The 27086-nt window shown below is 35.7% G+C and overlaps 1 long non-coding RNA gene across 2 annotated transcripts in view; it reads right to left on the bottom strand.

The window, feature by feature from the left end:
- Positions 1-2034: 2034 nt before the first annotated feature.
- Positions 2035-27086, bottom strand: part of LOC139827088 (uncharacterized) — a 35065-nt gene continuing 10013 nt past the window's right edge. Inside the window, exons 2-4 of one of the 2 annotated variants that reach the window (XR_011737283.1) lie at positions 6867-7094; positions 4316-4468; positions 2035-2218 (exon numbers count right to left, since the gene is read on the bottom strand). This is a non-coding gene — a long non-coding RNA (uncharacterized lncRNA). Of the gene's footprint in view, positions 2219-3951; positions 4036-4315; positions 4469-6866; positions 7095-27086 lie in introns of those variants that run through there. The other variant, XR_011737284.1, reaches the window with a different exon arrangement.

Here is a 27086-nt window from a genome sequence, read left to right as displayed (position 1 = left end):
TGTTCAAGAAATGTAAGAAGAGAGTAGAGAACTAACACACTATTTGCATTAGTGTCCACCACAAAGGAGCTACACAAAGTTCTTCCCAGAAATTTTGTTTAAATGAGGTAACTTGAAGAAACTATTGCAGGCTATCATGTCACTAGAACGTATTTTAGAACAAAATAGCCAGATGAATAGTAAGAAATTGTCAAGTATTCATCCATCACTCAGAAAGAACTGAAAAATGAAATTGTCAAATTACTAATCCCATAACCTATCACTTAATCATACTTATCATCAGTAGAATGAAATGTGGCAAATACAATATTTACTTTTTTACAGGACCCAGTGGAATCTGGAAAACTACAGACCAGTAAGTTGGCCTTCTGTGTTAGGGAAATTAGCACAAAGTATAATAAAGAACGAAAGAAGCTGGAACATGGATAAATATGATTAAAAAAAAATTCCTAACTTTCTCTGAAGGACACAATGACTTTGTAAACAACAATGATCCCATTATTGTGGAATCATACATAAGTTCACACATAAGTGCCTAGTTTAAGGTGAGATGGAAAACCCTTCAGATTTCAGGATTTGGTCTTCACTTACTCTAATGGAAGATCTCACACGTGTCTCATGTAGGTCTGTGAATTTCTGTGTCTTAATCTATTATTCATCCCCTTCAATTTAATGTTAATCATATCATAAACTGCTGGGAAAGCAGACTTTCTGAGTAACTGCCATCAGCATATTTGAAAATATAACACAAAAAATCTAGAATAGCGTTTGTCAGTTAATAAATACAGGGAATAAATCCCATCATATCTTTCTGTGACATTTGTGATATTCAACACGTTCACAAAAAAGTGGGAAGAGTATAATTAGTGTAGCTGTGAATAACAGCGACCAGAAAAAAAAAAAAAAATCTAGATATATAAAATGTGAAAAGTGCAATAGGGGAAAAACAAAGTAAAACACAAAGCAATCCTAAATATTTCACTTTGTGATGCACTCTACATAAAGCTTTTCCAGTTAGAAGGGTTTTCTTTGACTAATTTTTGACAGTTTAATGGCAAACAGCAATTTTCAGCAGAAATCTTAAGATAAGGGAGTAGAACATCTCACTTATGAGGAAAGGCTGAAGCAACTGGGTCTCTTTAGCTTGGAGAAGAGGAGACTGAGGGGCGACCTCATTAACATTTATAAATATGTAAAGGGTGAGTGTCACAAGGATGGAGCCAGGCTCTTCTCAATGACAACAAATGATAAGACAAGGGGCAATGGGTATAAACTGGAACACTGGAGGTTCCATTTAAATTTGAGAAGAAATTTCTTCACGGTGAGGGTGATGGAGCACTGGAACAGGCTGCCCAGCGGGGTTGTGGAGTTTCCTTCCCTGGAGACATTCAAAACCCACCTGGATGCATTCCTCTGTAACCTCACTTAAGTGTTCCTGCTCTGGCAGGGGGATTGGACTAGGTGATCTTTTGAGGTCTCTTCCAACCCCTAACATTCTGTGATTCTGTGATTAACAACAAAATAGATCATAAAGCAGAAATCATGAGACTTTATAAATCTCTAGAACATCTGCATCTTCAATGCAATGTGCATTTCTTCTTTCTCCATCTGAAATCTTTGGCAGAAACAGAGAAAGGCATGGAAAAAACGATTTTAAAAAGTAATTGCTGTAGATTAATTTATGTGTTGAAGAAATTGATTAATATTCTTTACTTTGAAAAAAGGATGAATAATGAATCAAATGGTAACAGTAAAAAAGTCATGGTTAACAAGAGGAAGGTGAATATACAGTGTTTATTCATAGTTTCTCACAATGATTAAGAAATCATCAAATGAAACTTTTTGGTTCAGACTCATACAAAAGTATGTGCTTAAGCTGTGGAACTCTTTGCCTTGGGATATTGGTGAATGCCAAAAGCAAAAATGGACTCAGGAATGATGCATATTAGTAGAACAGAATTTCACCACAGGCTAAACACAGAAATAAATGTAACTCTTTGTCTCTGAATCACGGATTCAGAGCTAGGAAGCTAGGAAGCTAGGAAGGTAGGAAGCTGTTACTGCACACTTATCTGTTATGCTCTCTCACAAGACGTTCAATGTTGGTCACGGTCTGGGACAGGGTATTTGACTGAGTGGATCTCCCATTGCCATGCTTCTTTCTTAGTCTATTATTTGGAAGAAAATGGCAGTCTTAGTAGAAATCAATTAAATCATCCTGTTTTTAAGAAAATATCAAGGAAAAATCGCTTAAGCTGAGTTTAAAGAATCTTTAGTGCTACCAAGATGTGATTGCTCCAGAATGAAGTTAACTACTTCTCCTGTCAGTTGTCTGGTTTTTTCATTCAGAAATTGCCTATCGTTTTAAGCTACTCTCTGACTAGCTGTCTTGGCTGCTCAACACATAGACAGGTGCTCAACCATGCCTTGTGACAGAAGATACTATTCTCCCACATATGCCAAAATGAAGAGTTTTTCCTAATTTTGTTCCATCAGAATTATCTATGTAAGGAACTCCTAATATTACAATGTTCACATCAGCTTGAATCATCTTGGCACAACCGAAAGAGTCAGTATGCACACGTTTTTGAGATCTAGAAGATAAATAATCTAGCAGGTACACTGTCACAATAATTTTTGTCTCCATTCAAGCTGCAAGAAAACTTTCTTATTCTAAACTGTTTTGAGGAAAGGATGGATGGATGAAAGGGAAAAAAATAACATTGAGACACAAAATAAGTACAGCAAAATTGTTATGAAATGATCACTATAATTTCTTTATTGAGGGCCTGCTCCAGATTTTGTGAAACCTGCATTAGATGTAGTTGTCATGGCAAAAACATTTTTAAATGTCATCTGTGATATGGGGTTGCAAAGAGTTTTCAACAGCACTTTCTATACCAGCACAGTGAAGTCAATAAAATACCTGTGCAGATCAGCCCTCATCAAAAGACCATTTTGAAGCCATTATTATTTTCTTCTTTGGGTTTTATGGCATATTCTTTTCACTTTACTCTTATAATCTACTTAGAACACAGGATCTTTAGGATACAGATAATCCATCACTTTGTGTTTGAATAGCTTTAAGCACCAAAAGATTTTGTTCTGAAATTTTAGGCACCTTCATGATATAAATTATAGTGAGAATAAAATTACTGTTATACTTAACCCAAATAATAAGATCTTAAACAGGCCCTCTGAATGAATTAGGTGATTTTACTTACACCACTAACTGCAGCTCAACAGAACTATTAATTCAGCAAATGTATTAAATTAGCAGATGATGACCCTTCATGCCTTTATCCATGGTAATGTTTAATGGCCATCTGTTTTGAGGCTTATGCTAATCACACTGTTTAAAATTCAGAGATCTTGAGTGCGGAGGGACCTATTACTCACTTGATTCACTGCCTTCAAAGGTGCAACATGGACTTAAAACACTCAGGTTTGGAGACATAAATGTATTTTCGTATGACAAGAAACTAAAGAGATTTTTTATGTTTAGCTTAAAAAAAGCATGCAGAAATAAAGAAATAAGAAATAAAATGTCTGGAGGAGAGAAGTTTACACAGGAGGTTGATTTTTAAACTTTCTTAAGCAAAATAAGAAAATAAAATGAAAGTCAAATAGCAGTAGAAACTATTTAACTGGGCCTTTTAATCACAATATAGAGGAATCTGTGTCGCTGACATAGAATAAAATAATTTCCAAAAGCTAAACAAAGTAATAAAAAGTAATAAAAATAATACAAATTCATATCATTACTAGTGAAAGATTAATTTTATAATGAGGGGTCAAATATTTATATTTTAATGTAAAGGATAGTCAATTAGGCAGTCTTTTTTAAGGAAATTGATTATTCCACCTGTGGTATTTTACAGAATCTACAGACATATAATGTGACTTTTAGTCACTATCCTTATGTTTATGTTGTCATGTTCTCTCTTACTGTGTTCTTATTTAAAATTTGTTTCCTTATGGGGAAAAGGAAGATTTCTGGAAAAAGCAGGACCAACCAAAGCTTCAAGAAATTGCCTAGGGGAGGCAGACAGAAAAAGATGGAAGAGAGATGTAAGGATTGTGCCTTTATGGAAGGAAATATCACATACATTTAAGGACCATGTACATATAATTCTAAAGTACACTTGACGATAATGGGGAAACAGAGGGAAACATCATATACGAATGTCATAGTGTTTGTTATCTTAAGAATTCAGTCCAGAACAATAACAATAGCTGTAAATCCTATATAGTCAGGACTCCGAAAAGCTTTAAAACTTACGATTTATGAAGACAAACTTGATATTGTAATTACCTGTTGCAAAGGCTCCATCGTTGTTCTTTGCAGTGACTGCTCTGCTCTGTGCTCCCATGATGTACTGGACTGGAGAGCACCAAGCTGTTTCTGTGTTGTACTTTTAACAATGGCACAGGACCACAGACAAGTCTAAATTTCACCCAGTAAATGCTGTGCAAACAGAAGTCATTCTCAGAGAGTGTTTGGTAATAATATAGGAAAATAACAAGATCTTTCTCAGATAGACCCTGGATTCCGCTTACAAAAGGCTTGTGTCTCTCATCTACCATTATGTAATACTGCAAAATATTGTATGGCCAGTATTAGACAGAATAGTCTGTGACATCTTTCTAAGTGAAACCTGCTATTATGCATTGACAAAGTAGACAGCTTTCACAGCCTGACCTCAGATTGTCCTTACAATGTTGTAGATCCCTTAAAGCAGGCAAGACGATCCCTTTTTCCACTGATGTGGATGCTTTGGAACCTGATTTGTACAATAAAACTTAATGCACCAAATGTGTACAGTTCCTCCTATCATTAATCTGTTTTGGATGACATATGATGAGATACCTTTATTGGCTATTCCCAAATTATATGTAGGACTAGAATAATCAGTGAACATAATGTAGGGACATGAAGATTCAGTTGTATATCAGTGTATATCCAGAAACAGCTTGGTGCAGTTGAGAAACCCTCTCCGTTCTAGCCTTACATTTGAGCTTTACTCTTGCAGAAGACTATTGTTAGGAAATAGACTGCCTTAGCTTATTGATTTTTTGGGTATAGTGCTTCTTACAGAACTTATTTAGAAACTATTTATGTAGAATTCACTTAGCATAAGTAAGTTAGCTTAGCATAACTTCTGCAAGCTGTGAACCTTTGAGCTTTCTGCATCATTAAGTAAAAAAAGGTACAGAGTCTCAAAGCTAGAGATAACGAGAGCTGTGTTCCTGGAGATAAGTAAGGGAACAGAACTGCACTTAACAGAAGACAAAACAGAAGAATGTTTTAGCAGCTGCTAGGAACTTATTTTCTACAGATGCAGGTGCAAAAGAGAAACTGAAGGTCAGAGCTTAACTGACAGCCCATCTGATGAAAACTGAGAGATCCAATGAAGAATGGGGAGACCCCAGACTCCGAGTTTGCAACTGTCCAGGAATGACACACGAGGGGTGGAGGCTTGGATCATGGGGCTATAATTGGGTAAGTTTTTTCCTGCTAAGGGTCCCTCTCCAGGAGGCACTCAGCTCAAGCTGCTCTTTGCGGTGCCTTGCAAAACATTTATTTTAGAAGAATTTCTGGAATCTATACGCCTGAGTCTCTGCTGTGGGAAACCTTGGGGATAGAGACTTTTCTAAAAACTGTGTCGCTTCATAAGAACTTGCTGGCTTGCTTTGGTAGATCTCTGAGAGGTTAAATGATCTTTTCTGTTCCCTGTATCGTAAAATACACATGTTCTAAAGAGTTTAATTCCAGGTTTTATTAAGGCCCTATTTTTATTACTTGATTCTTTACTAATTCAACTGAGCTTAATAAGTTGAATAAGTTAATTGTCCGCACGATTCACAAGGTCAAGTATTTCTGGCAGTTATTTTAGTGATCCATTCAAACTGTTGATCAGAGCTGCAGTATGGGTTTGTTCTGTTTTGTTTTGTTTTTTGAGTGTAAACACCCCCAATGCATTTGAATTAGTCATTCAGCAACATTTGATGAAAACTTCTCAGAATGGAAGAAACAGAGACATATTGAGACAATTTTAGTTACCTGGTTCAGGTCTGTAGAAGAGGTAGTCTGACAGAGGTCAATAGGACCTAGGGTCTCTAGGTAGGTCTTTTGTAAGAAACTTGCTGAATGTAGTACTTTGAATAAAGAACACAACTATTTCTTGTTTTGAAAATACCTATCTCTGCACAATAAATAGTAATATAAAATCTTTTTAGAAAGTAATTTTAAAATGAGAAATAAAAGTTTGAATTTTATCCTCTGCTTTGCAAGCAGCCACAATGGCAGACTTACAAACAATATAGTCAGGTTTGATGCTGTGTTCTGCATGAGATAAAAATTAAAACTGGACTGACTAATGATTCTCATAGCAGACTGTTCTGCCTCTAATTTACTAGAAAAGTGAGGAAAAAGGCAGATGTTTACTATTATTTTGTTATATATGCAGTGCATTATTTGACTTATTTATTAAACATAAAACACGTAAGCCAACTAGGTCCTCAATCATATAGGATTTTGCAGATAAAGATTAGCATTTTTAAAGTATTTACAAAAGCCATATGCAGCTAATGTATATTATACACCATATCAGGATATCGTACATGTGACCAAAAGTAATGTCTTAAAAGTTTCCAGCCAATACTGAGCATAAAGGACCATGGGTCCCATAAGGCTTTGGGATGTAACTTGAATAAAATTTGTTATTCCCAATGGCAAGTGTTCACTTGTGTAGTAATAGAAACTTGAACTAACTTTAGAACTACTTCCTATATGCAATGAAAAAGAATGAAAATTGTAAAAAGATATTGTCAGGTGTCAAGCCAGATGAAATGAGAATACTCACAATTATTGATCTTGAAGTCATAGAGGAGATGAAGAAAATCCCAGTCTTATGGATGTCCTCTTAACCCAGAAGCAATGCTATAGAGTCAGATTATCAGACCAGCATTTCAGAGAACATCTGCTGGTCTGTTCCCAATAGACTAGTGTAGTCTGTTAGCTGTTTGTCCACAGAATAGTTCCAAATATTTTACAAACTTTTTGGGCAATAATTGCAAAATATTGCCTCACTCTGAAAAAATAAACAAATCCTAATGACACAAGTATCAAAACAGTAAGATTATTTCAAACTGAAGTTTTTTACTACGGTAATACAGCATAAATTTAAATTGGTGCAAAGAATTCTAATTGGAATTCTAATTGAAATTCCATCTTAATAATGTTAATTAACATTTATAACGTTAATACAAATAATAGAATTATTTAAACCACTCACTGTCATGTCCAGGAATGGATATTAAAATGGGTGAATTTCCAGATTTAAGATGGCAACATTATAGAGTTTTCAGGAAGGACTGGGGGTATAGATCCAGATCAACATTGTAACTTCAAAAATCAAGGGAAGACAGCCATTGAAGCAATGGTAGATTGTAATTATAGTGGTGGATAAAGCACATTAGCACCAGGCAAAAACCATTTTAGTTAGTTATAAAGACACTCTTACTTTTATCAGTCCAGTTTCTTTGAAGTGATTTGGCCAAAATCTATTCTCATTTGCACAAGCACAATGTTGATTACTTGGATTATTTGTGCTGAGCTGAAGCTAGTTACACTTGCATAGCTGGGCACGTAATTTAGTTTAATAGCTGTGAACGGGTAATAAAAGTCTTTACATTTGTAAAATGATTTTTTTTTTTTTTAATGCATAGTGAGGAGAAGCCTCTACTTAACAAAACTACACTACAGAATTCGTGTGAGAAGAAAGAAACCATGTAGTTTTCTAGTTCAGGAAGGCTGAACATCCCACGGCAGCAGAAGTCTGTTTTACTGTAATAAGCAGATTCTGCACCTATTTCTGTTCCAAAGTATGGGGCAGTGAAACAAGTATCAGTACTTGCAGGTAAATGAATTTCAGAACAGTTTTCTCTTTTTGTAAAATAGTAAGCCAAAAAATTTCAAAAGCTTCCCCATAGGTATTTTAATCTTTTTCTTTCTTCAGTTTTTGCCTTTTGATATAAATTTATCTTTGTTTTTCCTTTAATGGTTTTTCCATTAGATAACAGAGTAGATTACCTAGGTTTTCAATCTTTGAGAGTGGAATTTTCCATTAAAGGTGGAATTTTCCATTTTCCTTTAAATATTGGAGTTGAAATATGCCCTTTTCACTAAGCCAATATACTCAATAGAGAATTATGGAAAACTTCATTTATTCTCTCCCATGAAAGAACTAATAATTTTAGATCTTTGTGGGATTTCTCTTCACTGCACACTGCCATAAAAAGTTGAAGTGATAATGTGACATAGATTAGAATGTAAACAGGAGCTACCTCTTGAAGCATTTAAAACAGGAGTGGAGGTAGAGTACAGTTAAATTCAGAAATCTCAGTGGAAGAGTTCCTGCTTCGAAGGAAATATTTTCTGGATGACCTAACATGGCTTGTCTCTTCTAAGAATTCTACAAAATGGCAAAATAAAGTTGTCTCTGATGTGTAGAGTTTTCTAATGCACATATTAATGGTCTACAGACCTAGAGTCAGAGTACATTTCTGGAACATTTTAACCAACATGATAAGTACTTTAGCAACAAAACCCAGAGGAATGTGGTGTTACCCATGTTAAAATACATGCAGAGATCTTTTCTTTAAAGAGTGCTATCTCTGAGGTGCTGCCAGGACAATTTGACAGAGAGGTCACCTTTGCAAAGTAATGTATATTTTGCCAGACAGATACAATCTGTCTTTATATAGCCAGGTTGTAAACTTTTGAAAAATTGCAGTTCTCATGTGCTTACTTCTCAGGAATCCCCTACTACCCATAGAAATGCCATGGCTTTCCTTCCTTGGAAGTGGGGCTGTTCACACAAAGGAGCAAGAAATAAGAAGGCTCAAGCCACAGCCTTGGCACATGTTACTCTGCATTAGGAAACTTTGCTCTTAAATTCACAAATATTCTACTTCCCAAACTCACAAATGTTTATGCATTAAGCACATGAATAGAGTCTTAGAGGAAGGAGCACTGTCATTTTCCTTCAGATGACTTGGATTACTCATTTTGCCCCAGTAGTGCTAAAGTGAGAGCCAGACTTCTCCACCTCTTCCAGTAAGAGACCTTTAATATTTGCACAGAAAGAGCTACTGTGTCTTATGCTAGTAACTGAGGAAGATTAATACATTACTGTAGTACAAAAATTGTGTGACACTGTGCTTTCTGATTCCTCCATCCCAAGTTACATTTTTAGAGTAATTAGAATAAGTATCATTTTGTCTTTTTTTTTTTCCTTATTGTTTCCTATATTCTAAAGCTGTGCCATCCAAAAGACATTCAGAAAAATAAAATCTCAGATACAAAATCTCTGTTTAAACATATTGAAGTTGATTTACTACATATACTAACCATAGGAAGAGAATACTAAGCTGTTCCCTCGGGGTTGCTATTAAAGACCTGAATCCATTATACTAGCAGACTCACATAGAGCTTCCATGTGACACATGTTCTAGTTTTTAAGTCTTAGGTATAAACAATTTTACCTGTTATCAAATCTGACATAGAAAAAACCCTCATTAATCTCATCTTTATGTACTGTAATGAGATTCCTGGCTGCATATAAAACAGTATGACATGTATGACCTATTAAGATTACAGTGCCTCTGGCAATAATTAGTAAATGCACCTTGAATTTTAATAAATAGACATTTGAGTCGTAGCCAAAGAAGGAAAGGGGGAAAAAAAAAAATTACAAATGCCATTCCCTAAAGCAAATAGAAAAGTTCAGTCTGATTATAAGCGGTTTTAATGTCTGATATGAATGTCAACAGGAATAACAAAATACCTGTACTGGAGTGTATGTCTCCTTATCTCTCTATACATAAAAATTCATACCAAAGGCATAGACAAAATTATTTGTATAAACCTATTGTGTTAAAAAAGATTTTTTTTTTAACTCTCCAGTTCACTGTGCTGCCTTACATACTTAAAATATAACACAAATTACTCACTGTCTACACTCGTGTGAAAGTTTAGAAGAAAAAAAAAAATCTTCAGCTTACAAACATAAATATAACAAAATAGTTAGGCATGAGTATAACAGTCATGAGTTCAGGGCCTAATTAAAGAGAATAGAAAAAGTAGGGTTTTTCTTGTTCTAATTTTGTTGTCATTTTTTTTCCTATTAAAGAACAAGACACAGAACAACAGAGAAAAATAAACCACAAAAATGACAGGTAAACCAGTTTTGAAAAGTGATTTAAGGACAAAGAAGAATTAAGTAAGGATCTTATCTACATGTGAAATGTAAAACTGAGATCCAGAACAACCTCTCTCAGCCATTGCCTGACTGTGAAGAAGCCCAAGACACCCAGGAAGCTCCTATCTTTCTTCAGCAGTCTCTTGGCATCTGCAATACTGCACTGTGTTCAGACCTGCTCAAAAACTAGGCAGAATAATATTTGTACCTTTAAATTGTAGTCAACTGGGAAAAGTAGAAGCCACTTGATCAAGTGAGCTGGAGGTCAGACCCCAGTGTTTCCTGTATTTTACAGATGAAGACAACTGGCATTTCAATGGCTCAGTCCATGACTTCTTCAAATAGCACTTTTAAAGTAGATGAGATACCCTAAAAAGTTACTTTTCTCTGCAGCCTTTAGTCTGCCATGATTAGTATAGATGCAGCTGTCTGCACCTGTTGTAGGTAATAAAAAGAGCTTAAACTGTAAATGCTAACAGTCAGCAGATAATTGAATGTGTGTGTGTGTGTATGGGCCAATGTTTGAAACTGACTTTTTGTATTTTCAAGCAGAAACTTGATACTTGTTAGCTGCAACAAGTATGGCCTGGTTGTAAATTCTGATAATACTTGGACTGAACAAAAGTGACATATCCTGAATGCTACAATTAATAGAGAGACATGAGAGAGAACCACCAGTTAGGAAGCTAAACACGTGCACATGCACTATTTCTGTGGGAAACGTGGGGTTTGGATTTCTGCGAAGAACACTAGTGTTCAAAATAAGGGCTCCTGATAAGTGGTCTCAGGTAGAAAAAAAGGATCTGAAAAGAAGGTGGTGGATATCTTGACTGGAATAAAGATAATGGAAGCGAGGGATGATCCTGGAGTTAAAGAGCTGAGTGGAGTTAAATGCTGGGGGATGCGCAGGGTCTTTTTCCGGAACTGTCAGCTGCAGGACGCTGTGCAGCACAAACTGGCACAACTTCCTGCCTGAACTTTCTGGGCAGCAGAGACCTCCTGGTGAGGAAAGTAGATTGGGTGAACATGGTGCTTTGTAGAGCAAGTGAATATTAGACATAAACAGGGTCAAAACTCTAGTATTGAAGATTCTTAAACAAATCCCAATATCCAGGTGCACTGCAGATTATTGATTACTCAGTCTTATCTGTGATAAAACCTCATGTGCCTGAAGTTGGGCAAGGTAAATTCCATCTAAATGGATGTGACTGGGCTTATCATGAAAAGCAATTGTAATCAGTTTCTTTTTTGTTATACAGTCATGAGAGGAGGAAATTGCCCATAATAAAAGTGTCATGGACCTCTCCAAGATGCTGAGCAACTGTGTCTCAATACCCATCTCAGACTAGCAGCACTCCTGCCTGTCCACAAACATCAGCAGCTGTGCAGTTGGGTCTGGGAACATTCACATTTCTTTCTTAAGCTCATGAAATCTGCCATCACACAACAAAGAACACAGCTTTGCTGATGATAAAAATCAAGCAAATAAGTAACACTCTATGAGAAAGTGATCAGGGGAAGGATCCTTATTGCCAGCATTAATCTAGGGTTTTACCCAGAAATTACATAAAGTGTGTGAATAGTATTGTAGGAAGAGACAAATCTCACAGATACAATGTTGCCTATAAGACTAACTGCAGCTCACCATTTTCATCAGGATCCAAAAAAATGTCATCCAGAAGATAAATGAGGTACCTCAAATGCCTGAAGCGAAATTCAAGTACTTCATTTCTCAGTAATGATACTATTCCCATTCTGTCTCATCTACTGCTTCATTCCAAACCAACCAAAATCTTTCATCCTTTACATTTTCAAAGTTAGAATTTCCTTCATATGTGAAGTTCTGTTTATGAGGATCCCAAGATATACTTCAATTTGGACAGGTTTGAATAGATCCGTGACGAATCCATGTCTATGCCCAATGACTATTTAGAAACTAGTTGGTTCTTGTCTGAGACATTTAATGAGCTTCACCTTGTGGATAATCTCAGAATATTTTGCATACTCTGCAGTCCATATCAAACCCAATGACAGTGACCTCTGCTATCAACATAGAAAATTTTTGAGTAGATCTTTTAAGGGCCATGAAAGCATCCACATGGGCTCCTAGAGTTTTTGCTGAAAGGGCTCTGGGCCAGCTCAGAGTCAATGCATCTTCCCAGTGGTTACCTTAAGGAGAGGCTCCCAGGTGCCATGGGGCTGAACTCTGACCTGGGGAGGCACTTTCAGTTGACAGTCTCACCTTGGTCGTGTCAAAGCTCCAGCTAAGGCTCCTTCTGTCCTGAAGCCAGGTGCCTGGTCATGGGCCCTGCTGACTCACAACCATCTGTGGGCCAACATCTCAGCCTGAGGACCCAGGGGGTTACCCCATGCCCTGTCCTGGGGCTGCATTTGCTACAAAGACTTCACTGTGAATACAACCTAAACCACATACATTAAAAACAAAAATTCAGATTTAAGGCTGATTTTGCCTAATTAGTGCCTGAAAGTAATCTCCAAATTTCAGACAGAACTCTGAGCTTGGTTTGTCTTAATACTTTAAATTTTCATAGTTATAACTTATTTATTTTACTTTCAAGTCCTGAGGAGTTATTTTTCATCTGCTCATTTACTTTCTTACTATTCTGTACTCACCTTTCTGTGGTAGTACGTATTAATTTAATATCCCATAAATTTCATCAGGAAAAGTTTATTGGATTCAGCAAAGAGTATTTTGTCCAAACCAGAGAAAGATCAAGCCTTTCCTTAAAAGAGGGACTTTTTCAGCAGCGAGGAAATTTACCTTGAATGATGCATAGCCTTGTTCAAATCCTTACGTTACATAAATGCTCAGATGAATGCTCTGTTCATTGAGCTGAGTCAAAAAGGTGTTCATACAAGAGACAAAGTGTCCTTAATAGCCAGTGCAGAAAAATTTAAGGCACCTTAGGTAGTCCTTGCCACAAAATTCTTTCTCTTGAATATAGAGTAATTCTATGAAAGTTAATCTCCTTTTAGTCTGTTTTGTTTCCTTTGTGATTCTTTCACTTTGTACAAATAATTAGCCATTTCCAGGGTAACACGAAGGGGCTGCCTCGAATACTTAAGTCTTTCATTCAGTGAATTGTTTATACAGAATGGAACGGCTTCAACAGCAGTCACTGGGAATAATGAATACAATAAAATATACATCAGAATTAGGAAAGCCAATGGGCATAGAAGAATCTTGGGACCTTCTCAGAGCTTATGGATCAGACACAACTGGAACTTGAACATGATTAGTGAAAAACAATGACAAACCTTTGTGCATACAGTGACATGTTGACAGTCGACAGTCATTACTGAGAAATGAAATCTCTGATTCATAACAGATAGCTCTATGAAAACGTCAGGTCAGTGCAGCAGCAGTTGAGAAAACAAACGTAATTCTAGAGATTATTATGAAAGTAATGGAAAAATACAGAATTTCATTATGCATTTTTTTTTAGAAATCCATGGTATATGGATACATACTGTGTACAATTCTTATGGGTGAAAATATTATATTAGAACTGGAAAAGGCCTGGAGATGTGTGATACAAAAGTTTAACAGTAATGAACAGTAGAAGGAACTACTGAATAGGTAACAACTTTCTGACCCAGATAAGAAGCAAGTGGGTTCTATAAAGATGTATAAAGTCATGTAAGTCATGAAGAAAATGCATAGGAGATTAATATTATAAGAACTAAAGAAAGTCCAGAAAGAGAAGAAGGTACTATATGAACAACTTCTTCATTCAGCATATATCCCTGGCACAGAACTTACATGGGTTCAAACATGGATTACGTGAATTCATAGAATCAAAGAAAAACTGAGGAGTATTAAAACAAGATTTCTGTCCTGTTCAGAATAGGCTTAGCTATCTCCTGTTACTAAGCATTGCTCATCACTGGAAACTGCAGGAGGCAGTGGTATAACCCAGTTGTGTTTTCATATTCTTTTCAATATCTCTCATAAATGCCTGCCAATAGCCATGTTGTGGTCCTGGTGTTTCTTCAGGTTTTGATGTTAGAAACTAAGTTCCAGAGGGAGGAGGCGAATCCTCCAAGGTGACACAGTCACTCAACATCAGAGATAGGGAAAAGAAATAACTGTCTCTTGGCTGTCACCCTTGTGCTTCATCCCTGAGACAGAAAGCAAGCATGGCCTGTTTAATAGATCTCTAAAACATGACTAGATGCATTCAGTACAAAAAAAAAACAAAAAAAAACCAAAAAAACCCACCACCACCACCAAAAAACACAAACCAAACCAAACAAACAAACAAAAAAACCCAACAAAATCCATATGCAATAAAATGGGTTTTAAAAAATAATACACTGCAGAGAGGATGAAGTCTGACAGCAGGCATTATGTCTCATACTGTGTCTTGTAGTGTGTGTGTTCTACACACAAACGTTACCATGTATTTCTCTCAATTTGATTAGGCTCAGCTGGATGCAGTGTTCTTGATTGAGGCACAATACAAAGAAATGCTCTTTTCTCTCTCTGTGAGAATGAAAGTGTCTCTATTTTTTTCTTTTTTCTTTTTGTTGTTTTGTTGTTGTGGTGTTTTTTGTTTTTTGTTGGTTTTTGTTTTGTTTTGTTTTGTTTTTTCCTTTTTTTTTTTTTTTTTTCTTCTATTTGCAGCAGGTTTCTAAGTGGTGTAAACAAATCCAAAGGCCTTGGCTCCCTGCTGTCTTGAGATACTCAGGGCACATGAGTATTAATCTCAGTGTACTTGAGTATGAAAAAATGTAGTAATAAAGTTTCAAGAAGATTGCTACATTTCTTATTTAGCATGCAATGATTTTACATAGCTCTAAGAGGAAGAAAGGCCTTCTCATATAAAACAATGTGAAAATAATGACTAGCTATGCAAAATTGAAGTCTTAGTTTCCATGGTTTGAATGAAAATGTTTGCACCTTACTTCTATCTAATTTTACTCCAATGAGCACTGAAAGTGATGCATTCATGAAGACCTAAAAGAAAATGAAACTGCCTAGTAGTATGAATAGCTCTTTGCTATTGCTATCATTTTTGAACATGGAGACTGCTTTCTCTGGAGGTATCACCAAGGAGGAAGATATTCCTAGAATGAAGAAAGGAATCAAGACACAGCACCTTCTCTGCCGAAGTGTCTATTGAAGTAAATGGAGTAGATTGCATTGTTCTACTGACTTATATGCTTATGTGAATGTTCAGATTTTCTTGAACCAACCATCTTGTTGTTATTTAACAATCAGGTTTGTGTAAAAAATATTCTCACTTAAAAATAAGGTGAATCATTGCAATGTCACTTATTTTACAGTGTATGTGGCCTTCTGTTTACACAGAAAGCACTGAGCACTTGACATTATCATGGCAATATTTTCAGTAAAGTTCACAAGAGCTTACCTTTTCCCTGACCAAAATAACACAAAGCAGTCTCTGAATGTCCTCATTGTTGTTACCCTATTTGCTTTGTTAGCTAGGGCCACAAAATTCCCAAGCACCTGTTCTACTCTCTACATGTTTTAATTCAGTGACCTTTATAGTTATTTTTAAATGAGATAGGCTCTTGTTTTCATGGAGATAATTCAATTAACACAATCACATTTAGCTCTAACCGTCCCTTTGCTGGAAAGAAAATACTTTTCAACTACAGCTCTAGACATAGTTACTTACAAGTATGCAGAAAGTAATGTTAAGATTCAGGCAATGCTTTTATGGCTATTATCTATATTTTAATAACAAGTTTTATTGTGTTTGGGAATATTTATAATTCATTCACAAATAAAAATACTAATCCATCCCTCTTCTTCTGCTTCCACATTTTACTAGTAAATTGAAATTAATTTCATAAGAAATACCCATATTTTGAAAACAAACAAACCAAACCAACCAACCAACAACAGAAAACTAGTCAACATTTTGAGGTAAATCACAACATTTTGAAAATTAGAAAAAAAAAAAAATTTGAAGAATTCAAAACTTCCTGAGTAAATTTTGCATATATTCAAAAATAAAACATGCATATGTTAAAAGTATAGAATAAATACATGCATAATACTAATTTTACTTTGATTTTTTCATATTTATATACTGTAAGTATCTGAATAAAATTAGTCTAAATATTATTAAAATAATACACTCAGATTTACCCCATTGAAAAAAAATTGCAGAACTATGTTCCTGTTAGACATTTCTACAGAGGAAACTGCATTTGTTCAGTGAAAAACACTTGTATCTAAAATATCTCAAGGACATTTTATTGTATCTTCTATAGAATTAGCAACAGAAGTATAGGAAGATAGATGCTTCATTCAGGCCCTGATCTTGTATACCATGGAGATGTACGGGAGTTTTCTCTCAGGTGTGGGAATAAAAACAAACAAACAAACAAACCATGAAGACAACAAAACCCAGATTAGAGGGAACCTAAATCAGAGCACCTTCTAGTCTTCAGTTACTCTTCTAGATAGGAGTTATTAGAAGAGTCAGTGCCAAGTCTCCACAAATCACATTCTCCTTCCGTTATGAGGGTGGAAGAGGAGTGGACACATGTTTTGACAAGGAATCCCTAGAAACCGTAATATTCCTGGAAAGTATTATTCTCAGATGAAAGACCTCGCTGAAGACCAGTTTGTCACACATCTCAAAGAAACACAAGAACGTACATGCTTTAATGACAGTAAATTCCATAATCTTTTTGAAAAATATTGGGAAAAGTTTGGAATTACCTTTTTAGTCAGAAATATCCATCCTGAATTTATATATTGCTGTGGTTAGTAGGATCATAATTCAGTCTAAGCCCCAGTTCATCCTGCTAAGATGTACTCAGGTACTTTTTGAGTAAGAGTGTTATACAACAAGTGATAGAAATGGGAGCCAGTGAATAATACATAAATCAAAATTGCAAGAGGAATTTAGGTTACCAGCATGCTGAGCTAACTGCAGCTTGACCATCACTTTGGAGCAAACAGAGATCTTCCTGGCCTCTGAAGAAGTAATAAGAACTACAGTAACTTTGGTCTGGCAGCTTGGGGAAGGTGCCGGGAGCCAGAAAGCTCAATTCTTTTTCTGAACTGGCAAAGGAGGGACTTCTGCTCTTTTGTGCTTAAGTTCATTGTGGAGATGGGAAAATTCAGTTGAAACAATTTCATTTTCATGAAAAGCTACAGTTTCAAAGAATATCTGCTTTGTTGCATGGTTTCCAGGCAGTTCCAATAAAAGTAAAATTCATTTGGGAAAGGCAAACCACAGTTATATTACCTTATCACAAGGTAACATTTGAAGAGTTTTTTGCCTCCTATATCACACTGCAGTAGGATATTACATTTATAATATTTCCAAACAATAACAGGCATCCTCTGCATGTTCAACACCCCAACTTGAACTGAACCAGTGCTTCTAGTCCCAGAATTACCAGTGGCATGAGAAGATCTGAATGATCCGAGAAAATCAGTCTGAAGCAACATCAAGTGTATGGTAAACCCACACAGGAAGCAGATGAAAAGCTGTGGATGTCCTCTCCAGTGCACTGGCAGGTGCGTATAACCCCTCTAAGGTTTTGGCAATGTTGTTTCACTGGTACTGTATGTTAGAATACTGCAGACTAACAGTTTATGCTAAGTGGGAATAATAGCTTGACTCTAAAACTCTTTTCATACACTTTACAATGAAGTTAGACTCCAGAGGAATTCTAACACTTCTAGACATGTCAATGTTTTTATTCTTTTCATGACATTAACACCTGTTACTGTCTGTATCAACTACTTAGCTTAAGATATTTCTTTTACTTGAGGTTTTCAGTTCAGAATTTCTTATTATTATATGTCAAATTTTGAGACTAGCTGTCTGCTGTCGCATAATCTTAATATTTCATCACACTGCTATCTCTTTTAAAAGCTCAACCATAGAATTATGTAAAGATTCAATATATGCAATAAATTTTATGGTTTTGTATAAATGCAAAATTAAATGAAGAAAAGTTTTTATTCCTCCAATCAGTATTTCTGATAGAAATGTTTTTCATGACAATGATGTGAAATAATTTCATAACTAGTGACAAAAATGGAATTTGCTGAAGCCCATTCTGGGACTGAACTTTATGCAGTTGGTATTTCTGTCAATGTTTTTTACAGTAGCTGCCTAGCTTCACTGTATAGTCCTGATATGACCTGAGCATGCTGAAATAGATTTTCTTTCTTTTTTTTTTTTCTATCTTTTTTAATGCATTGCTAAAACACAGGAGAAATTTAACTGGTCTTTATTTGAAGGATTATTGAGCTTTTCAAATTGAGGTGGACAAATAGACTACACTGGTTTCACAAATGAAATATACTGAAACATTTACTCAAAAATCAAGAGGTTTTGAAAGCAGAGAAGTAGTTCATGTGGACAAACAAGAACAGGAAAAAACCTATACTCTGTAAATAAAGGCAGTTTTGTTCAATCACAATATGTTGTGCTGCTTCTTTTTAAAACACCCTGAAAGTCTGCTTTATCACTTCTCACAAACTTACTTTTCTGCTTGCTTTGCCTATGAAAGGGAGAGCCAGATTTAATATTAAAACACTTTTCTCCTAAATAAGCACCTTTGCTGCCAGGCTCATGGTTTATTTAGGCACTAATACAATTGAACATTGGCACCTCTAATGCTTTTTAACTGGTAGAGATCTCTGCAGAGAATTTTGTAATAGACATATATGGATGTATTGTTTTACACTTGCGTGTGTTCTCACGCATAGTCATGCACGTGTAGTACTTGGTGATAGCTGGTAAAATCGCCATAGAGGGCTACTGCACAAGCCTAGGAGCTCACCAGAATCCTGTAATGTGTTCATGCCTTAGTAAAAACAAAGCAAAACAAAACCCAAACAAACAAATGAAAAACCCACAACAAACAAACAAATGAACAAAAAACTATGGAAATTTGTTGCCAACAATACCTTCTAACAAGCTGTAATTCAGAGGGGATTTTGAGAAGTATTTCCAACTGGTATGTGGCAATTTAGGATGATGGCAAAAAGTTAGCAAATGTTACAAGGTCCTTTACAAGGTCAAGATCATTTTTTACAAATTTCATAGGCACAGAAACTGACTATTCTCATGTTTCTAGTGTTATCTGACTAATGAATAACATATGCAATACTTTGTTTTAAACAATCTTGTTTCCTTAAATATCTGTTGCATTATGTTGTCACTGCATGTCATTGTCGAAACAGAATGACAAAGAAAAAATTTATTGATACCTATAATTGTTGCCATTATCTTAAAGATAAAACCCACCTTTATTGTTTTTTTTCTTTGTTTAGGGCAGTTTAATTAATTCTATGTTAAATAAAATCACTGTGTAAAATATAGAAGTAATATACAGAGAAATATAAGTCATTTGGAGGAATGAAAAATTCTGACTTCCTATAACTGCCTTAATCATAAAATGTTAGAATAATTTCCTCTAGAGTACTTTTTGGAACTCATTACATCTTAAATTATTTCTGGAGTGTGGCCCACAGTCAACAGGACATAGGAAGGGTCCTATCACATAGAATAATCTGCATTTTTTTTTTTTTCCCACAGAAAAGTAAAATCCATATGTCTTAATTCTCTTACACTGAAAGAACTATATCTGGAATTCTCTAACAGCTAAGACACTATGTAAAAACTGGCACTGCTTCTCTCATCTGTGAATACAGACGGAAAGTATGAGCTGCATGTAACTGCTCAGCAAAATGGTAAAACGGCTTATTTTGAGGAAAGAGTATGGATATTGCTGTCATGTGCATAGAGACAATTGCTTGCAACCTTATTGAAAAGCTTCTGTACTTAACACTTGAATTTTAATACATGTCTTTTGGTTAGTTCTAGGACTCTTCGTACAAGGACAACATTCTTTATATAGATTTTTGTTTTTTAATCACCTTATCCTTCTCTGGCATTACCAAGACAGCAAGTTCAAAGTTTGCTAGTGTACCTAAGTACTTTAATATAAGACATGTAAAGTCTTTGTTTGACTGAGTATGTGTTTCTGTGAAAGGATTCAGACCATAATGTTTCTACTGTCTTGGTTCTAAATGATCCTCCCAGGCACTGACACCAATCTATAAGCCACAAAAACATATAAACTTCAGAGGAAGCCCAGGCAAATAGTGCCTAAGTAGGGATTATATTGTTTCTCAACTGAAGTAATACCTGACCTAGAACACGGGCACAGGAATTGCCAGGTTCTGTCTTCCTCACACGTGACACAATCTTTCCTTTCTCATTACATCAAGTGCTTATTTCTTGTGGACTTCCTGTCCTCTTAAAAAAGGTGTGTTTTGCTTGTCTGTGTAAGTTGAACTTTTATACTTACCACATGTGATACATATTCATAGTACATAAACATAGAAAACAGACAGGAAATACTCTAAATAAGCATAGTGCATCTATAAATAGTTAGTGAGTAGTAAATAACCATATGATAGAAATTTGGTCAGTTCTGCATTTAGGTATGAAACAAGTGCCGACGAAAACATTATCTGACACAATGATGTACAATATATATGACACATAGTGTATAAATATTTATTTTAGAAATGCTGTAAAGGTTCTTTTCTAATATGAAGGTTAATTATTTTATCTCACAGCTGCTAGGTTTTTGATTTTGCACCCAAGCATATAAAAATGCATAAAAAAAATGACCAAAGGAAATGTTACATCTTGAAATAGTAAAAGAGAAAGCATATCACATTGCTCCAAAATGTGTATTTCTGCACACTTCTGTGATCCTGTTATTTTGTTTGGATCACACTTTTTTTTGAACTAGACATGAGTAGGAAGGCAGTGCTTGAACCTATGAGGAGTGAAGAAATAGTCCCAATGAACATCCCTTTAAATCTCCTGATTCTACAGAAATGATGCCTGATGCCTGTTCTGGACTGAGTGACAATTTTATCTAATTAAGCTGAACTACAGTTGTATCAAGGAGGCCTGTTCTCTCAAATGTGTTAGGGAAACAGACTTTCATGCTGAAAGAGGCAGCTTTTTTTCTTATTTGTAAGTAAACAAGTACAGCACTTTAGCAAAGCTGAAGAATACAGGTGGCCACCTTTTGTTTTGATATGAAAGATACAAAAAGCAGAAGCAGAAGTTCAGATATAATAACAGCATATAAGAATGTGTGAATATGTGTGTGTGCACATATGCATCTATTTCTGATGCTGTCTATTGATGTATATACACACCCATATGAAATGCCAGTATTTAGTCACATACACATGCAAATATCATTTGAGAAATAAAAAGCACTTATTCTAATCTGATTTTTTTTAACAAGAAACATTAAAGGAAGTTATGTAAGGAATTTTTCACATGTGACAGTGACACTTCTTGCTTACTAAAATTTGTAATGATACCTTAGTATCTTTCCATTTTATTATCTATTTTATCCATTTTATTTACCATCTCTGTCCATATCTATTATGCTGCAAAACTGTAGACAGAAGGAAAACACACTTTTTAGTAACTGCTATCTCAACTAATCTGTGATTAATATACTTCCATGTCCAGGCATTCTTAAACAAAGAAGGAGCTGACATACTCATTCCCCAATAATTCATGAGTCAAGACTCCTGGGCATAAAGTTAGTATTTTGCACCAGGGCTCAGCATGTGCAGAGTGTGAGATTTTTAAAGACTCTACAGTTATAGTAGATGCTGTCAGCAGATATTTCTTGTCTGCTGGAAAACAAAAAAAGAGTATTACAGTGTAACATAAGTTGGGTACAAAAATCAATTTTATTTCAGCCTGTAGCATATAGTGTTTTCATCAAAGAGATCTTTGAGTCTCATAATGAATTAGTGACATGTCGTATATGTAATGACTTAACATTTTGAAAACCACAGTATTTTCATAGCTGCAGATAGATTTTTTTTTTTTTTTTTTACTGTGTTTACTCTCAGTGGAAATGCAGGAATACAAATTCTAGATTTCCTTGGACATCTTAACTGGACCTCGTACAGCTGCCACTGCAGAAGGAAGTATCCATACTCAGTTATAATCTTCAATATAACAAACTGCAACGTGATAGCAATCTCTCTCTCTCTCTCCTTAGCTTTGAATCAGGCATGTTGAATTACAACATGCCTGGCAAGGTCAACCAGTGTTGGTTCAGCCCCTGACTATGCAGTCTGACTTTGGGATACACATCCTTCGACAGAAAATGAAAAGTGATGTTAAGATAGCTCTGAGCCACTAGCGATTCTTTCTCGCTGTGGGAGGGACACACCTGTTTCTTTCAAGAAAAAATATAAAAGTACAGTCAGCTGCCTGTAGGAAGTAATTGTAAGTGCTTTTTGAGCTATTTCAGTAGCACAAAGAACACCTGTTCTGATGCGTGTAGGGCCATACTACACATGAATTTTGTGTATTAAAATTGTGTTTAAGAGACTGGACCAGGTTGGGTTGCCAATTTTGCTGTGCTTACTTAGGCTTGTGTTAAGAATCTTTTACATTGCTCTGCAACTACGAAAGAAGGAAATATACAGGCATCAGAACTTTACTCTTACAGCTGTCTCGTGTTTTCTTTACTGTCAATTGCTGGTTGCACAAAAGATTTCTAAGGATATTGTTAAAATAAATGTGCTTGGTTTTGAGATATATCTAAGTGCTCACAAATTCAATAAAGGGCTTCAATGATTATAAACTCCAAACAAAATGCTGGATGTTGCAACCCTACCCACTGTGTTTTAGAGCTGCAATGATATCTTACATCTATGTTACACTAAAAATTTTGTACCGAAACTGAGAATTTTTCTAGCAACTACATTTCTAAAAGGCTAATCAAGGCTAATGGCTTCCTGCTAAAGGATAATCAGAAGAAATTAAGTGAGTGCACGCTTCCCACTCTTGTATTAAATATCAGGTCGATGCAACTTTTCTCATGGACTCAGACTTGGATTCTGAGTCCTTCTCACCCTCATGGTCAAGATGTCCTTCTTGGGTGGGGTGAAGAGAGCATACTAACATTGTACAAGAGTACAACATGCTGCGTAGCCTTCTTGTTAAAATTGCTGTGCTGTTTAGAAAGGAATATATGATTCATGGACCAAAAAGAAAGAACATCAGCAAGAGCATAATTCCCTAGCTTGGGATTTCAGTGGCAAAGTGGAGTCCTACTTCTTGTCTCTGTTACCACGGTTACTTCTGATGTTTATCTGGTGGTCACTTATTGTAAAATTCAAGGAGAAGAACAGCTACAGTGCACATCATCAGTGACCTAATTTTATCAATATTCTTATGGAAGGACTGCTAAACTAAAACAATTTGACAGACACTACAGTATATAGCCATTTAATGAATGTTTAGGAGCAGATCAAGAAATAGGATGGAGCTACACTTGTAAATGGAAAATAATCTGGTTTTCATTTAAAATATGGTATGAATTCACACTCAAAATAGGATTTATGAATCATTAAGTGCATAAGTATTCAACTTACAGTTTGTGGTTTTTTATTTTTTTTAACCATTGTGTTACACTCATTAATAGTGATTCCATTCATTTACTTTTGTCAGACTGTTTGTTTTTTAACAGTTATGATGTCCTGAAAATGAATCAGTCTTATGATGAAGATTTGCCCGCATACTTGGATTAGCTGTAGCTATGACACAGGGCCACACTTTTCTGATGTGATTTGCTTCTGGTATGCAACTGTTTCAACATCCATCAATTTCTAATAAAGAGACTTGTCTATGGGCCTAATAAACACACAAAACATTATGGAAACACAAAACAGCTAATTAACTTCATGAATTTAAAGCGCTGTCTTTGCACATGAAAGCTAATTAGTGATTACATGGATTTCTGAATCAAACTTCATTCCTTTGTCTTTTAATGTCGCTGCTGGCTTAAATTCAAGAGATTTGTAGCATTTTTCCTGTACTTTTCCAGAGAGGATGTTGGAGTTTATAGTTAATAAAAAGCTATATTGTCTATACACTCTGAATCTGCTTAAGTTTCATTGTCACTTATTTGTTTCACACAGTTGCAAACAATTTTTTTTTTTTTTTTTTTTCTCAGAGTTACACACTCAGCTTTATGAGTGAGACTGAACTCAAGCATGACTCAAGCAATAGTGCCCCAAATTTTAAACCTAGATTGTTCCTCATCTTCGGATAGTCATGTGGACAAATAGATTAGGAGTCTTCTGTCCCTGTATGCGGCTGACTTACAACTAAGCACAGCAGCACCTGAAGCTGAACTGAACATAGTTACATCACTCAGGAGGGTGAGAAGTTTGAGCTCCATACCTTGAGTAAGTAAGAAGGAAATTGTGAGGCAAACTTTCCATGTCCTTCTGACAAGCAATAATCATGGCTATGCACCCAAAGTTAGCAAGAGATTTAAAGTATTAATAATACATTGGTCTATTGCAGTGTATTACAAAAACTTTGGGAATGTCTGTGCTTCAAGAGTTTTCGAAAATTACCTTTTTCATTCTCATGAATTGCCTTGTTGCTATATCACACTCTAACTGGTGCAACACCTATCGTCACAATTAAAGCAGTTGTGGGTTGACCCCTGACCCAGAGATTGTTATGGAAGTGTGGAAAGTACATTACAATGGAAAAGAATACAGATTCTAGCTGGGGCCCTTAAATAAAACTAAGGCTTTTGTTGGTAAGACAGTTGTATTAGGATCCTGGCACAGCATGGGTGCAGACTGCATCTCTGCCACAAGCTCATGGGGCAGAAACATTCAGCAAGGCAGAGAGATGGGAAAACCATTCCAGGTAGGAACTACAGAAAGGAAGACTGCTACTCTCTGAGAAGGCAAAGTTGCTCATCATGGATGGAGATTTGCAGCAGCATTATTTCCAACTGTATGTGTCTTTCTGCCTCAACAGCTGTTGGGAAAACAATATGACATGGGAAGCAACAGTAGAGAAGGCAAATTCAGCCTCTGAATGAGCTCAATTACAAAGATGAGTAACAGTGAGACAGAAGGGTCCTTTATATAGACATCTCAAGAGCCATGAAAGCATGGATCAGCAATATCAAAACAGAGTAAAGATCAGTGGTCCTATTCCTTACAAAAGTTTCATAACAATCTTTTTGTCTTTATTTTTTCTTCACTAAGGTAATGGCATACAGAGAAGTTCAGTGACTTCTTGTTCAGAATGTAATTGCTTCATGAAGAAGATGCAAGTGTTTCAGCCAGTGGAAATTAAAGCAAATTAAGGACCAAGTATAAATTAGTTGTGTAACTATTGCAGAAGAAAAACCTGCCACAATGGCTAGTCTTAATAGAAGTTAATATGAAGTACGGAAAACAATTATCCTGCTCTACTTCAGCCCTGAAGTGAATCAATGTGTTGAATCAGTAACCAGTACTTCTGTATAGGGGGAAAAAATAGTTAAAAGTTTTAGAATATAAAACCTTCGAAGTAGAAAGTAAAAGAAAACCAAGAAAATTCTGCCAAAATGATAAGTGACAGAAGATGTGATAACTCTTCCTGGAAATATGTACAGGGACATCTAAAGAAAGACTCATTAATCAGAGAACTGAAAAGGAGTAATGGGCTTGAACAGTGAAAGGGCAATCTCAGATTGGATATTAGATATATCTGTCAAAGTACAAGCTCTGTTAAAGGAAAAGTCTTCCGGTATACTTAACATTACTTCACAAAACTCTCATTTTTTTCATCTTACTAATAATACCTTAGTGGTTTTATTTTTTATTGTCTCCTTATTTTTTTCTCTTCTTCATCTGATTAATTTGTTATTACATATTTTACTAACTGTGGGCTCTACTTTTTGCTTCTTTTTTGTTTATTTGTTTTTGCTATAACCTGAGATTCCAAAGCCTTCTGATTACCCAAACCACCTCCAGTCCTCACTACCACATGAGCTGTGAGGTCCAACCACACAGATGAGGAGGTTCAACCCAGTTACTACATCAACCTGCCTTTACTGATCCAACCCTTGATCCGATCCCATTTTCTTCCCTCTTGGTGACAGGTTTCCATTTTCAGATTGAACAGATAATTCGATGCTCTTCGCCCATAAATTATTTTATTTCTCTAAACTGTCTTTTAGTAAGTATATTGGCCCCTTAATACATGACTGGTAAAAGAGAAAAGTAGACATCCGTCACCCCAATAGAAGATTCCAAAAATCATATAGGCAGATTTCTTCCAGAAGATCATCTTCTGAATTTTCTTCCAGGGATCTGCAAAAGCAGTCCCACAGAGGGTGATGATAACTCTAAATGGTATACAAAAAGCTGGTATAGAGACTTCACTGTAAGTCAGCCCTTCTGGTGAATCCTTATAGTGGCAGAGGTATTCCTATATGCTTCTCATTTATTATGAGTACAAAGGTTCATTTAGGTACAGACCTTGCCTAAAATGGTACTTTATATCCTTGCCTCCCACATTGTGATGCACTAAAGAGCAGAGCACAGTCAGAACTACACAGTTGAAAACTGAGGGCTAAATGTCAAAATCCATCATCAAGTTCTGATTTCACACTTATTCGAGAATGTTCCAAATTTTTACAATTACAGAACTTTTTACTGAAAAGACATAAACCTGTGGACTTCAATGGGTGGTTTACTAGGGTCTACTGCACTAGAGCACAAAATCCTGAGAATAACCTAAAGATAACAATATTACTGGGGTGATTGGGAAAATGAGTTTACCAGATTGGATAGCACAGAGGACAAACAGTACCTATCCCCTAACTCTGAAATTAATAAGGAAGGTAGAAGAAACCTGAACAAACTGAAGAAACCTGTTATATGCTAGGGCTGCTAACATGAGTGGAAAAAAAATCATTGCAACATTGCACCCAGAA

Source organism: Patagioenas fasciata, chromosome 1 (genome assembly GCF_037038585.1).
Source record: "Patagioenas fasciata isolate bPatFas1 chromosome 1, bPatFas1.hap1, whole genome shotgun sequence".
Lineage (NCBI taxonomy): Eukaryota > Metazoa > Chordata > Aves > Columbiformes > Columbidae > Patagioenas > Patagioenas fasciata.
The sequence above is the reverse complement of the archived record's forward strand: the minus strand, read 5'-3'. Positions and strand labels throughout refer to the sequence as shown.